Genomic DNA, 14,370 nt, shown 5'->3' on the forward strand with positions numbered 1-14,370 from the left:
TATAGGCTTACTCACCTTCCAACCAATGTCCCAGACTCCTGCATCATCATCCCTGGATGTGTCCTGTCCCACTGACAGGACAACCCCACCAGAGGTTACGATGCAGTGGCGCAGTGGTATACAATCGAGAGGGAGTGGCCCTGGGAGTCCTCAACATTGACTCCGGATCCCATGAACTCTCATGGTATCAGGTCAACCATGGGCAAGGAAACCTCCTGCTAATTGCTATCTATCAATCTCCGTCAGCTGATGAAACAGTATTCCTCCAGGTTGAACACTACCTGGAGGACTTCTCAATGGCCCTCACCAAGCGTAGCTCGGTAACACCATTACTGATCAAACTGGCCGAGTCCTGGAGGACGTAGCTGCCAGACAGGGCATGCGGCAGGTGGTGAGAGAACCAACATGAGGGAAAAACCTACTTGACCTCGTCCTCAGCAATCTGCATGTCGCAGATGCATCTGTCGATGAAGGTATAGGTAGCAATGAAGACCCGTCTTCACACTGAGGACACCCTCTATTGTTTTGTGTGGCACTACCACCGTGTTAAATGGGATAGATTCAGAACAGATCTAGCAGTCAAAACTGGGCACCCATGAGGTGCTGTGGGCCATCAGTAGCAGCAGAATTGTATTCCACCACAATCTGTAACCTCATGGCCCGGCATATCCCTCACTCTACCATTACCATCAAGCCAGGGGACCAACCCTGGTTCAATGAGGAGTGCAGACGAGCATGCCAGGAGAAAACCTAAAAATGAAGTGCCAACCTGGTGATGCTACAACACAGGACTACATGCATGCTAAACAATGGCAGCAGCATGTTATAGACAGAGTTAAGCGATCCCACAACCAACAGATCAGATCAAACCCCTGCAGTCCTGCTACATCCAGTCGTGAATGATGGTGGACAATTAAACAACTAATGGGACGAGGGTGCTCCATGAATATCTCTATCCTCAGTAATGGCGGAGTCCAGCACGAGTGTAAAAGACAACATTTGCAACCATCTTCAGCCAGAAGTGCCAAGTGGATGATCTATCTCAGCCTCCTCCCGAGGTCCCCACCATCACAGAAGCCAGGCTTCATTCAATTCGATTCACTCTTTGTGAAATCAAAATACAGCTGAGCGCACTGGATACAGCAAAGGCTATGGGCCCCGTCAACATTCTGGTTGGAGACTTGTGCTCCAGAATTAGCCACGCCTCTAGCCAAGCTGTTAGAATACAGCTACGACACTGGCATCTACCCGACAAAGTGAAAAATTGCCCACGTATGTCCTGTCCACAAAAAGCAGGTCAAATCCAATCCAGCCAACTACCGCCCCATCAGTCTACTCTTAATCATCAGCAAAGTGATGGAAGATGTCACCGACAATGCTATCAAGCGGCACAATTGACCCGAACCCTAACTGGACCAGCCACATAAATACTGTGACTACAAGAGCAGGTCAGAGGCTGGGTATTCTGCAGCGAGTGACTCACCTTCTGACTTCCCAAAACCTTTTCACCATCTACAAGGCACAAGTCGGGAGTGTGATGGAATACTCTCCACTTGGCCTGGATGAGTGCAGCTCCAACAATACTCAAGAAGCTCGACACCATTCAGGACAAAGCAGCGCATTTAATTGACACATCATCCACCACTCTAACCATCCAATCCCTCCATCACCGGAGCAGCGTGTCTGCAGCGTGTACCATCTATAAGATGCGCGGCAGCAACTCACCAAAGTTTCTTTGACAGCACCTCCCAAACCCATGATCTCTAGCACCTAGAAGGAAAAGGGCAGCAGGCACATGGGAACACCATCCCCTACAAGTCACATACCATCCTGACTTGGAAAATATCGCTGTTCCTTGATCGACACTTGGTCAGTATCCTGGAACTCCCTCCCTAACAGCACTGTGGGAGTACCTTTACGACATAGACTTCAGGTATTAGCTGCTGCTCCATGTAGATTCAAGCGTCACTCTTGAAACTTGAGCGCATAATCTAGGTTGACGTGTCAATGCAGTACTGAGGGCATACGGTATTGTTGGACAGACCCCGTGTCACTATTCAAAAAAGCGTAAAACGCTTTGGTACATTCTGATGTCATAAAAAGTGCTATATAAATATAAGTCCTTTCCTTTTAAGCTGCAAGCATACCCAATAATGCAGCAATTGTATTGTAGGGAAAAAACGTGCAATTTTTACAGCAGTTGATTTAGAATTTTTTGAAGGGGAATTAAATTCTATTAATGCCAAATTTATTTCCATAGGCAATTTTGATTTAGTGCATTTTGCAGTGAATTGCGTTTCAGCATTTATTCTGGAATGAATAAGCCTTAAAGTTTCCAGTAGCACAAATAATAATTGATACAACTGAAGTGGCTGTGGCTGCTTAATATGTTGGGTATCTTCCTCTTTCTCAGTAAGTACTGCAATGGTACTACAAAGGAAAGGGTGAACAGACTTGGTTTCTTTTCTCGGAAAAATAAGGCTAAGGGCTGAGCTAATAGAGGTCTTTAAAATTATGAAAGATTTTGATAGAGTGGATTAAGAGAGAATGTTTCCACTTGTGGGGAAGAGCATAATTAGAGACCATCAATATAAGATTGTCACCAAGAAATCCAGTCAGGAATTCAGAAGAAACTTCTTTACCCAAAAAGTGGTGAGAATGTGGAACTCGCTACCATAGGGAGTGGTTGAAGCAAATAGTATATATCAAATGTAACGGAAGGCTAGACAAACATATCAGGGAGAAGAGAATAGAGGGCTATGCTGATAGATTTAGATGAGGAAACACGGGAGGAGTCTCGAGTGGAGCATAAACGCCGCATGGACTAGTTGGGCCGAATGGCACGTTTCTGTGCCGTATATCCTATGTACTTAATTTTCTCTGTATGGGAAATAATTACTCCTCTGCTCCTTCCCAATACATACCCTTTTTATTTTTCAAATATTTACCCAAGCTATTACGGATTCTGCTTCTTCCACGGTTTTTGTCGAACGACACTGTATAAAAATTCTTCTAACCTCACTCTCTCTCTATTTGGTGATTATCTTAAATTTATGTCCTCTAATTACCGGCTCACTGACCAGTGGACATAATTTTTCCGGATTTATCTTATCAAGTCCTCTCTTAAATGTGAACACCTCTATCAGATCTTCTCTTAACCTTCTTTGTCGAATGAAAAGTTTCCCTAGTTTCTCGGAATTGAAGCCTCTCATTTCCTGGTATCATTTTAATGACTCTCTTCTGTGGCCTCTTCATGGCCTTAATATCTTTAGATTAATCAAAGAGCTTTGGGTATGCCTGTATACCATATGGATCCTGGCCAGCATGATTAAGTGATTAATAGTTGAGAAAGGCCTTGGTTGTAAACAATTTATAAATTCAGTAGCAACATTTAAAAAAAATCTTATATTGAAATAACTGAGAAAAATCAAAAAATGCACATCCACAGCACTGGTGATATGGACAATCCTGTTTTCTCTTTATTATGCTCAGTTTATTTTCTTGTGCACCATATGGCAGTAGAATATCCAGTGTAAATGGAAAGATAATACATTTAGATGATGGGAAATATTTAAATAAAAGATAATTACTTAAACTGAATTAAAATGAGCATTCCAGAAAGTCATATGCTAATTAAAGTGTGTGTGTGGAAAAAGTAGACAAATAAGTAGGGCTCACTGAACTATAAAGTTACACTTTAGGGTATTCGATCCCTCGACTCTTTTAACTGCCAATTCGGATGACTCATCAATCAAATCACCAAAAGTGCCCCCTTCCTCCTCCCGGCGACCTCAAATACAGAAAAGTGAAATAGGCTGGGATGTTGTTGCAGAGGCTATTTATACTGAGTATTATTATGTCAGTGCAGTATGGGGTAGTCTCACATTGATTTTTAATTCCCGCAGATTTCTCGGTGCAAGTGCAGACTTGTGAACAATGGCCCAGATTTTGCTGTCCGCGGTGAAGGAATGGCACTCGCTGTTCACCTCACTGACAGCTGCCCACAGTGTTTCCAAGGGCTTCTCAGTATCTATTTCCTCTAATTTGGCGTATTTTCCAGGGGATCTGTGAGCAGATCAAGCACAGCGAGGCTTTTCAACCAATCAGACTGAAGTATCCTCACTGAGACACACAGACCAGGAAGTATCAAGCAGGAAATACAAATTAGATTTAAATTATATATTGAAAGTGAAATGAAGATTGGAAAATGCAAATGAGATTCAGGGAGATAAGAGACACAAAAAGTTTTTAAAAGAAAATGTATTTAAAAAAAATTCCAACACTAGTTTTCTTGAGAGAATTAGATTCCACACTTCTAAAATTTATTTTTCAGAGCGCGAGGTTGTTCAGTAGTAATTATAACTTACCACACTGCTAAAAGCTCACTTCCTCCTGAATACACCAACCCTAACTTTTTCAGCTGTTTTTTGCACAAAACTAGTGGGCAAGTACAGCAGGTTCAAGCCTTTGCAGTCATTTCAATGCCGGGTCTACCGGCGAAGACCGCAACAGCACTCCCTGTGGAGGAGCAGGGTATTTCTGACAGCATCTTCCGGATTTCCGCGTTTAACTGGGCATGTGCGGACGCCAGAGGGTGCTGTCAGATTTACCCTGTAATAATGGTGAACGCTAATAGCCTCACAGTTATTAATACTGCAAAATCCGGGCCAGTGAGTTTGAAACATTGCCGTCCCCACCAAATACAGATGGATGGTGTCTATGTGATAACGCATCATGCGCTTCCTGACACCTCAAATGTTTGTAGCGACTAACAATTGGCTTGACTCAACAAAGAAGTGCAAAGGCCAATAAATTAGCAGCAATTTTTTAAAAAAGGCACCCGTTCACTATCACAGTTTATGAAATCACCTAAAACGGGCAATTATATTATTGCTTTATAACATAATTAAAATTTATCAAAATAATAGTTGGTTAAATTTCACAAAACATATATGATTGGGAAAATTCAGCATAGATCTGTTATTTAATTATGTTATTAGTGTGTTTAAAAGTCTGGGCCTGAATTCACATAATAGTATGACTATCAAATAAACCCAGCCAACAATTAATCTCATCATAATCCTTTTTTGAAATTTAGTTAATTTCTCTTGATCAAGTATTGATTAGAAGCTCCATTCACCTGAATTGCTAAGTCAGTGTCAAAAATGTATTGATGTAGCAATACCTATTTATTAAATGCTTAATCTCATACCGTTTTCATATCGACTACTGTAGGATGTCAGATGACAGTGTAGCCCCGCACGGGAATTTTCCGGTTGTGATATTTAAACATATAATCCACTCAATCATAAAGTTATTTACCAATACAGTGAGGGTCTCTAATCCTCTCAGTAAACTAAAGTACAATGAGCTTAAAGACCATTGTATACATCGCCTTGGTTTTCAGAGATAGCAGTGTAGGTGAGCACATTAACCTTGGAACAGCTTGTGAGTTAATCAATAAAATACTGACACAGTACCCCGGTTCCAGCTCCAGCTCGCTGCTCTCCATTCGCAGGTTCTGCTGCACTTTTTCCCCACTCTCTTTCCAGCCGCTCGTGCTTTGGCTGTTGGGTCTTTACTAATGGCCGTGCATATTTACCATGAACACCTCCGACCTCACTCCCCCCTCTGATCCCCAGGCCCTCATCTGCAGGTGCCCCACAATGCTGGCCCCGAGTCCCGACCTCCCGCAATGCTGGTCCCGAGTCCCGACCTCTCGCAATGCTGACCACGAGTCCCGAGTCCCAACCAACGCAATGCTGACCACGAGCCCCGAGTCCCAACCAACGCAATACTGACCACGAGTCCCGACTTCCCACAACTATTTTTGTAGAAACAATAATCAAGTGCCCCCTGGTTAAAGGGGGGGGGTCATACTCCAGAAATTTTCAGTTTTTTTTTGAGGGCACCAAAAACACAATTTATACAAGTGCCTCCTGATTAAAGGGGGGGGGGGGGCACTAAACCCGACACAATAAACAAATTAACTTTTGGCAGTAAACTTAATTCAACTCAAAATTTGGTTGCCGGAGGTGATAATGCACTCCAGTCCCTCCGGCGCCCACCTCTCACGGAAAGCCGCGAGCGTACCGGTGGAAACCGTGTGCTCCATCTCCAGGGACACCCTGGCTCAGATGTAACCTCAGAAGAGAGGCAGGCAGTCAGGCGCGACCTACCATTATGCTGGCCCTGAGTCCTGACCTCCCACTATTTAAAAAAAAAGGAGGTCGACAAAAAGCAGGAAACTATAGACCAGTTAGCCGAACATCTGAGGTTGGGAAAATGTTGGAGTCCATTATTAAAGAAGCAGTATCAGGACATTTGGAAAAACATAATTCAGTCAGGCAGAGTCAGCATGGATTTAGAAAGGGGAAGTCATGTTTGACATTTTCTGGAAATCTTTGAGGATGTAGCGGACAGGGTGGATAAAGGGGAACCAGTGGATGTGGTGTATTTGGACTTTCAGAAGGCATTTGACAAAGTGCCACATAAAAGGTTACTGCAGAAGATAAAAGTCCACGGGGTTGGGGGTAATATATTAGCATGGATAGAGGATTGGCTAACTAGCAGAAAACAGAGAGTTGGGATAAATGGTTCATTCTTGGTTTGGCAATCAGAATCTAGTAGGGATCAGTGTTGGGACCCCAACCATTTACAATCTATTAACGACTTGGAAGAAGGGACTGAGTGTAACGTAGCCAAGTTTGCTGACAATACAAAGATGGGAGGAAAAGCAATGTGTGAGGAGGACACAAAAAACCTCCAAAAGGACATAGACAGGCTATGTGAGTGGGTAAAAATTTGGCAGATGGAGTATAATGTTGGAAAGTGTGACGTTTGGCAGAAAAAATTGAAGAGCATGTTATTATTTAAATGGAGAAAAATTGCAAAATGCTGCAGTACAGTGGGACCTGGGGGTCCTGGTGCATGAAACACAAGAGGTTAGTGTTATGTATGAATAAAGAATCTGACTGGATACTGTAAACTCAAAGTAAAGTGTGACCTTTTTATTGCAGGTCTCCAGAGAGCCTCTCCAGCCTGTGAGGCCTCCTTAAGTACCTGTGCTCCCAAGGGATTGTGGGATCCCTTGGGATTCCAGGGATGAACCCTCTGGTGGCTACAGGTGAGTCGATCTGGGGCCTTTCTTTCCCTGGTTGATCGTCTCGGTGCAAATGCTGGTTTTGGTGAATCGTTTGTTGGGCCCTCCCTGGGCTGCTGTGCAGCTAGCCTTGCTGGGCTCCCTGGTGTGGTGAGTCCTGCTGGGCTGCTGCAGGTGATGGATTCTGCTTCGTGAACAACCGCGTTGTCGGTTGCCACTAGTGTGCATGTTGGGGAGTCAAAGAAGGTAGGTTTCAAAGTGGGTTGCTCAGGATAGTCCGTGAATCTGAGTTTGATTTGGTCCAAGTGTTTCCGGTGAATGAGTATTTGAAAGTTTGACCCGAAACACCCTGCTCCCCTCTTTGGCCACAATAGTGCCGGGAAGCCACTTGGGACCTTGTCCATAGTTCAACACAAATACAGGATCATTGATTTCAATTTTGCGTGACACATTTGCGCTATCATGATATGTACTTCGTTGAAGCCGCCTGCTCTCTACCTGTTCATATAGATCAGGGTGAACTAACGAGAGCCTCGTCTTAAGTGCCCTTTTCATGAGAAGTTCAGCGGGTGGAATCCCAGTGAGCGAGTGGGGTCTCGTGCGGCAGCTAAGCAGGACTCAGGACAGGTGAGTCAGCAGTGAGCCTTCAGTTACCCTAAAAAAGGGAAGGTGGCTCAACCGTGGCTATCAAGGGAAATCAGGGATAGTATTAAAGCCAAGGAAATGGCATACAAATTGGCCAGAAATAGCAGCGAACCCGGGGACTGGGAGAAATTTAGAACTCAGCAGAGGAGGACAAAGGGTTTGATTAGGGCAGGGAAAATGGAGTACGAGAAGAAGCTTGCAGGGAACATTAAGACGGATTTCAAAAGTTTCTATAGATATGTAAAGAGAAAAAGGTTAGTAAAGACAAACGTAGGTCCCCTGCAGTCAGAATCAGGGGAAGTCATAACGGGGAACAAAGAAATGGCGGACCAATTGAACAAGTACTTTGGTTCGGTATTCACTGAGGAGGACACAAACAACCTTCCGGATATCAAAGGGGTCGGAGGGTCTAGTAAGGAGGAGGAACTGAGGGAAATCCTTATTAGTCGGGAAATTGTGTTGGGGAAGTTGATGGGATTGAAGGCCGATAAATCCCCAGGGCCTGATGGACTGCATCCCAGAGTACTTAAGGAGGTGGCCTTGGAAATAGCGGATGCATTGACAGTCATTTTCCAACATTCCATTGACTCTGGATCAGTTCCTATGGAGTGGAGGGTAGCCAATGTAACCCCACTTTTAAAAAAAGGAGGGAGAGAGAAAACAGGGAATTTTCGACCGGTCAGCCTGACATCGGTAATGGGTAAAATGATGGAATCAATTATTAAGGATGTCATAGCAGTGCATTTGGAAAGAGGTGATATGATAGGTCCAAGTCAGCATGGATTTGTGAAAGGGAAATCATGCTTGACAAATCTTCTGGAATTTTTTGAGGATGTTTCCAGTAGAGTGGACAAGGGAGAACCAGTTGATGTGGTATATTTGGACTTTCAGAAGGCTTTCGACAAGGTCCCACGCAAGAGATTAATGTGCAAAGTTAAAGCACATGGGATTGGGGGTAGTGTGCTGACATGGATTGAGAACTGGTTGTCAGACAGGAAGCAAAGAGTAGGAGTAAATGGGGACTTTTCAGAATGGCAGGCAGTGACTAGTGGGGTACCGCAAGGTTCTGTGCTGGGGCCCCAGCTGTTTACACTGTACATTAATGATTTAGACGAGGGGATTAAATGTAGTATCTCCAAATTTGCGGATGACACTAAGTTGGGTGGCAGTGTGAGCTGCGAGGAGGATGCTATGAGGCTGCAGAGCGACTTGGATAGGTTAGGTGAGTGGGCAAATGCATGGCAGATGAAGTATAATGTGGATAAATGTGAGGTTATCCACTTTGGTGGTAAAAACAGAGAGACAGACTATTATCTGAATGGTGACAGATTAGGAAAAGGGGAGGTGCAAAGAAACCTGGGTGTCATGGTACATCAGTCATTGAAGGTTGGCATGCAGGTACAGCAGGCGGTTAAGAAAGCAAATGGCATGTTGGCCTTCATAGCGAGGGGATTTGAGTACAGGGGCAGGGAGGTGTTACTACAGTTGTACAGGGCCTTGGTGAGGCCACACCTGGAGTATTGTGTACAGTTTTGGTCTCCTAACTTGAGGAAGGACATTCTTGCTATTGAGGGAGTGCAGCGAAGGTTCACCAGACTGATTCCCGGGATGGCGGGACTGACCTATCAAGAAAGACTGGATCAACTGGGCTTGTATTCACTGGAGTTCAGAAGAATGAGAGGGGACCTCATAGAAACGTTTAAAATTCTGACGAGGTTAGACAGGTTAGATGCAGGAAGAATGTTCCCAATGTTGGGGAAGTCCAGAACCAGGGGACACAGTCTAAGGATAAGGGGGAAGCCATTTAGGACCGAGATGAGGAGGAATTTCTTTACCCAGAGAGTGGTGAACCTGTGGAATTCTCTACCACAGAAAGTTGTTGAGGCCAATTCACTAAATATATTCAAAAAGGAGTTAGATGAAGTCCTTACTACTAGGGGAATCAAGGGGTATGGTGAGAAAGCAGGAATGGGGTACTGAAGTTGCATGTTCAGCCATGAACTCATTGAATGGCGGTGCAGGCTAGAAGGGCCGAATGGCCTACTCCTGCACCTATTTTCTATGTTTCTATGTTTCTATGTTTCAAGCCCTGCTTGATAGTTTGCACTGCTCTTTCTGCCTGACCATTGTATGCTGGTTTGAACGGGGCAGATGTAACATGTTTGATCCCATTATGGGTCATGAACTCTTTGAACTTGGCACTGGTGAAACATGGCTCATTGTCGCTCACAAAGACACCAGGCAGTCCGTGTGTGGCAAACATGGCCCGCAGGCTTTCAGTGGTGGCAGCGGACATGCTTGCCGACATTCAATCCATTTGGAGTACGCATCCACAACCACAAGGAACATTTTACCCAAAAACGGGCCTGCATAGTCGGCATGGACCCTGGACTACGGTTTGGAGGGCCATGACCATAAACTTAGCAGCGCCTCCCTGGGTGCATTGCTTAACTGTGAGCACGTGTTACATTTGTGCACGCAGGACTCTTAAGTCTGCATCGATACCGGGCCACCATACGTGGGATCTCGCTATCGCTTTCATCATTACGATGCCTGGGTGAGTACTGTGGAGGTCACTGATGAAAGTGTCCCTGCCCTTTTTGGGGACCACTATCCGATTACCCCACAGAAGGCATCTGCCTGTATAGACATTTTATCTTTGCGCTGCTGGTACGGCTTTATCTCTTCCTGCATTTCCACTGAGACACTGGACCAGCTCACGTGAAGCACATAGTTTTTTACAAGGGACAGTAAGGGGTCCTGGCTCGTCCAGGTTCAAATCTGTCGGGCTGCGATGGGTGATTGCTCACTCTCGAATGCTTCCATAACCATGACTAAATCTGCAGGCTGTGCCATTTCCATTCTGTGCCTGGCTTGTGGCGGATGGCGTAGTTTTATGCGGACAACGTGAGCGCCCATGTCTGGGTGCGGGCCGATGCATTCATATTTATCCCCTTACTTTCGGAAAAAAGGGATATCAGTGGCTTATGGTCAGTTTCCAATTCAAATTTGAGCCCAAACAGATATTGATGCATTTTCTTTACCCCATAAATACACGCTAACGCTTCTTTTTCAATCATGCTGTAGGTTCTCTCAGCCTTAGACAGACTTCTGGATGCATAAGCAACCGGTTGCAATTTACCAGATTCATTAGCTTGTTGCAATACACACCCGATGCCATACAATGACGCATCACATGCTAGTACCAAATGCTTACATGGATCATACAACACAAGCAATTTGTTTGAGAATACCAATTTTCTAGCTTTTACAAAGACATTTTCTTGGCTTTTGTCCCATACCCATTCGTCTCCTTTAAGCCGTAAGGCGTGCAGTGGTTCTTACAGTGTGCTGAGACCCAGTAAGAAGTTACCAAAGTAGTTCAGGAGTCCTAGAAACGACCGCAGCTCCGTCATGTTCTGTGGCCTCGGTGCGTTCTCGATTGCCTCCGTCTTCGAATTGGTAGGCCTGATGCCATCCACCGCGATTCTTCTCCCCAGGAACTCCACTTCAGGCACCAGGAAAATGCACTTTGAGCGTTGTAACCTGAGCCCCATGCGGTTGAGTCGACTAAGAACCTCCTCCAGGTTCTGCAGATGCTTGACTATGTCCCGACCTGTAACCAAGATGTCGTCCTGGAAGACCACCGTGCGCGGGACCGACTTCAGTAAGCTTTCCATGTTTCTCTGGAATATCGCTACGACTGATCGAATTCCAAACGGGCATTTGTTGTAAATGAAGAGACCTTTGTGCTTGTTGATGCAGGTGAGGCCCTTTGATGATTCCTCTAGATCCTGCGTCATGTAGGCCGAGGTCAAGTCCAGCTTCGTGAACGTCTTTCCTCCCGCCAGCGTAGCAAAAAGGTCGTCGGCCTTTGGTAGTGGATATTGATCCTGCAGGGAGAAACAATTGATAGTTACTTCGTAATCACCACAGATTCTGACGGTGCCGTCTCCCTTGAGGACTGGAACAATTGGACTGGCCCACTCATTGAATTCGACTGGCGAAATGCTCTCTCGTTGCAGCTGGTCTAGCTCAATCTCTACTCTTTCTCTCATCATGTACGATACAGCGTAATGGATGGGTTACGCCCCCGGAATTAGGTGGATCTGCACTTTTGCTCCTTGGAACTTCCCGATGCCTGGTTCGAACAGCGAAGGGAACTTGTTTAAGACCTGGGCATATGAAATGCCGTTAGCGGACGAGAGCGCTTGGACGTCGTCCCAGTTCCAGCATATCTTTCCCAGCCAGCTCCTGCTGAGCAGCGTGGGACCATCGCCCGGTACCACCCAGAGTGGTAGCTTGTGCACCGCTCCATCGTAGGAGACCTTTACAGTAGCACTGCCAATTACGGGAATCAGTTCCTTCGTGTAAGTTCTCAGTTTCATGCGAATGGGTGTCGAGGCTGGCTTTGAGGGCTTGCTGCACCACAATTTATCGAAAGTCTTTTTACTCATAATGGACTGGCTCGCGTCCGTGTCCAGCTCCATTGATACCAGGGATCCATTTAATTCAACCTTCAGCATTATCGGGGGACACTTTGTGGTAAATGTGTGCACCCCATATACCTCTGCCTCCTTGGTCTGAGGCTCTGGTTCGTTGTGATCCACCGTGGATCTGTCCTCCTCTGCAACATGGTGCTTTGCAGGATTAGCAGGGTTTGCAGCTCGCCTGCACATACGTTGGAGGTGTCCCATTGTTCCACAGCCCTTGCAAACGTACCCTTTGAAGCGGCATGAATGGAAACTATGATCACCCCCGCAGCGCCAACAAGGTGTTAATGGCCTTGCATTCATCACCCTTGATGGTAAACTCAGACATCTGCAGACATGCGGGGCCTGCCCTATACGTTGCGATTTGAAAACATCATCACTTTGTTCAGAGTACTTGTAGCAGCACTCGTGTGCTGAGAGATTTGCTTTGTGTTGTCACTGGTGGCAATGAACGCCTGGGCTATCGCTATGGCTTTACTCAAGGTTGGGGTCGCTACAGTCAAAAGTTTGCGAAGTATCACTTCATGGCCAATGCCATGTACAAAAAAGTCTCTGAGTATGTGCTCCAAATGTCCTTCAAATTCGCAATGTTCTGCAAGGCATCTTAGTTCGGCAACATAACTCGCCACTTCCTGGCCTTCAGACATTTTGTAGGTGTGGAACCAGTACTTCGCCATCAGAATGCTTTCCTTCGGGTTCAGATGCTCCCGGAGATCAGTGTGCACAAATCATCGTACGATTTTTCTGTGGGTTTCGCTGGAGCAAGCAGATTTTTCATGAGGACAAACGTTGGTGCCCCGCAGACGGTGAGGAGAATCGCCCTTCATTTGGCAGCGTTCTCTTCTCCTTCCAGCTCGTTGGCCACGAAGTATTGGTCGGATCGCTCCACAAAGGTTTCCCAATCATCTCCCTCCGGGAATTTCTCCAGGATGCCCACTGTTCTCTGCATCGTTGGGTTCGTCATCTGTATCTCGTCGCCAGTTGTTATGTATGAATAAAGAGTCTGACTGGATACTGTGAACTCAAAGTAAAGTGTGACCTTAGTCTTTAATTGCAGGTCTCCAGAGTGCCTCTCCAGCCTGTGAGGCCTTCTTAAGTACCTGTGCTCCCAAGGGATTGTGGGATCCCTTGGGACTCCAGGGGATGAGCCCTCTGGTGGCTACACAAGGTATATACAGGTTTACATATATAACAATTAGTATGCAGGTATAGCAAGTGATGAGGAAGGCCAATGGAATCTTGGCCTTTATTGCAAAGGGGATGGAGTATAAAAGCAGGGAAGTCTTGCTACAGTTATACTGGGTATTGGTGAGGCCAAACCTGGAATACTGCGTGCAGTTTTGGTTTCCATATTTACGAAAGGATATACTTGCTTTGGACGCAGTTCAGAGAAGGTTCACTAGGTTGATTCCGGAGATGAGGGGGTTGACTTATGAGGAAAGGTTGAGGAGGTTGGGCCTCTACTCATTTTAATTCAGAAGAATGAGAGGTGATCTTATCGAAACGTGTAAGATTATGAGGGGGCTTGACAAGATGGATGCAGAGCGGATGTTTCCACTGATGGGGGAGACTAGAACGAGGGGGCATAATCTTAGAATAACGGGCCGCCCATTTAAAACTGAGGTGAGGAGAAATTTCTTCTCTCAGGGGGCTGTAAATTTGTGGAATTCGCTGCCTCAGAGAGCTGTGGAAGCTGGGTCACTGAATAAATTTAAGACCGAGATAGACAGTTTCTTAACCGATAAGGGAATAAGGGGTTATGGCCAGCGGGTAGGGATGTGGACCTGAGTCCATGATCGGATGAGCCATGATCGTATTAAATGGCAGAGCAGGCTCGAGGGGCCGTTTGGCCTACTCCTGCTCCTATTTCTTAGTTTCTAATGCTGGCCCTGAGTCCCAACCTCCCACAATGCTGGCCCTGAGTCCCAACCTCCCACAATACTGACCCCATGTCTCGACCTCCCACAATGCTGACCTCGAGTCCCAACCTCCCACAATGCTGACCTCGAGTTCCAACCTCCCACAATGCTGGCCATGAGTCCTGAGTCCCAACCTCCCACAATGCTGACCCCATGTCTCGACCTCCCACAATGCTGACCCCATGTCTCGACCTCCCACAATGCTGACCAC

At 45.9% G+C, this 14,370-nt stretch overlaps 1 protein-coding gene across 1 annotated transcript in view; it reads left to right on the forward strand.

The window, feature by feature from the left end:
* Positions 1 to 7,705: 7,705 nt before the first annotated feature.
* Positions 7,706 to 14,370, forward strand: part of ccdc83 (coiled-coil domain containing 83) — a 183,209-nt gene continuing 176,544 nt past the window's right edge. The window contains exon 1 of the mRNA XM_070872795.1: positions 7,706 to 7,729. The gene's annotated coding sequence lies outside the window, so the exon portion shown is untranslated. The remainder of the gene's footprint in view (positions 7,730 to 14,370) is intronic.

This window comes from Pristiophorus japonicus, unplaced genomic scaffold (assembly GCF_044704955.1).
Source record: "Pristiophorus japonicus isolate sPriJap1 unplaced genomic scaffold, sPriJap1.hap1 HAP1_SCAFFOLD_368, whole genome shotgun sequence".
Classification (NCBI taxonomy): domain Eukaryota; kingdom Metazoa; phylum Chordata; class Chondrichthyes; family Pristiophoridae; genus Pristiophorus; species Pristiophorus japonicus.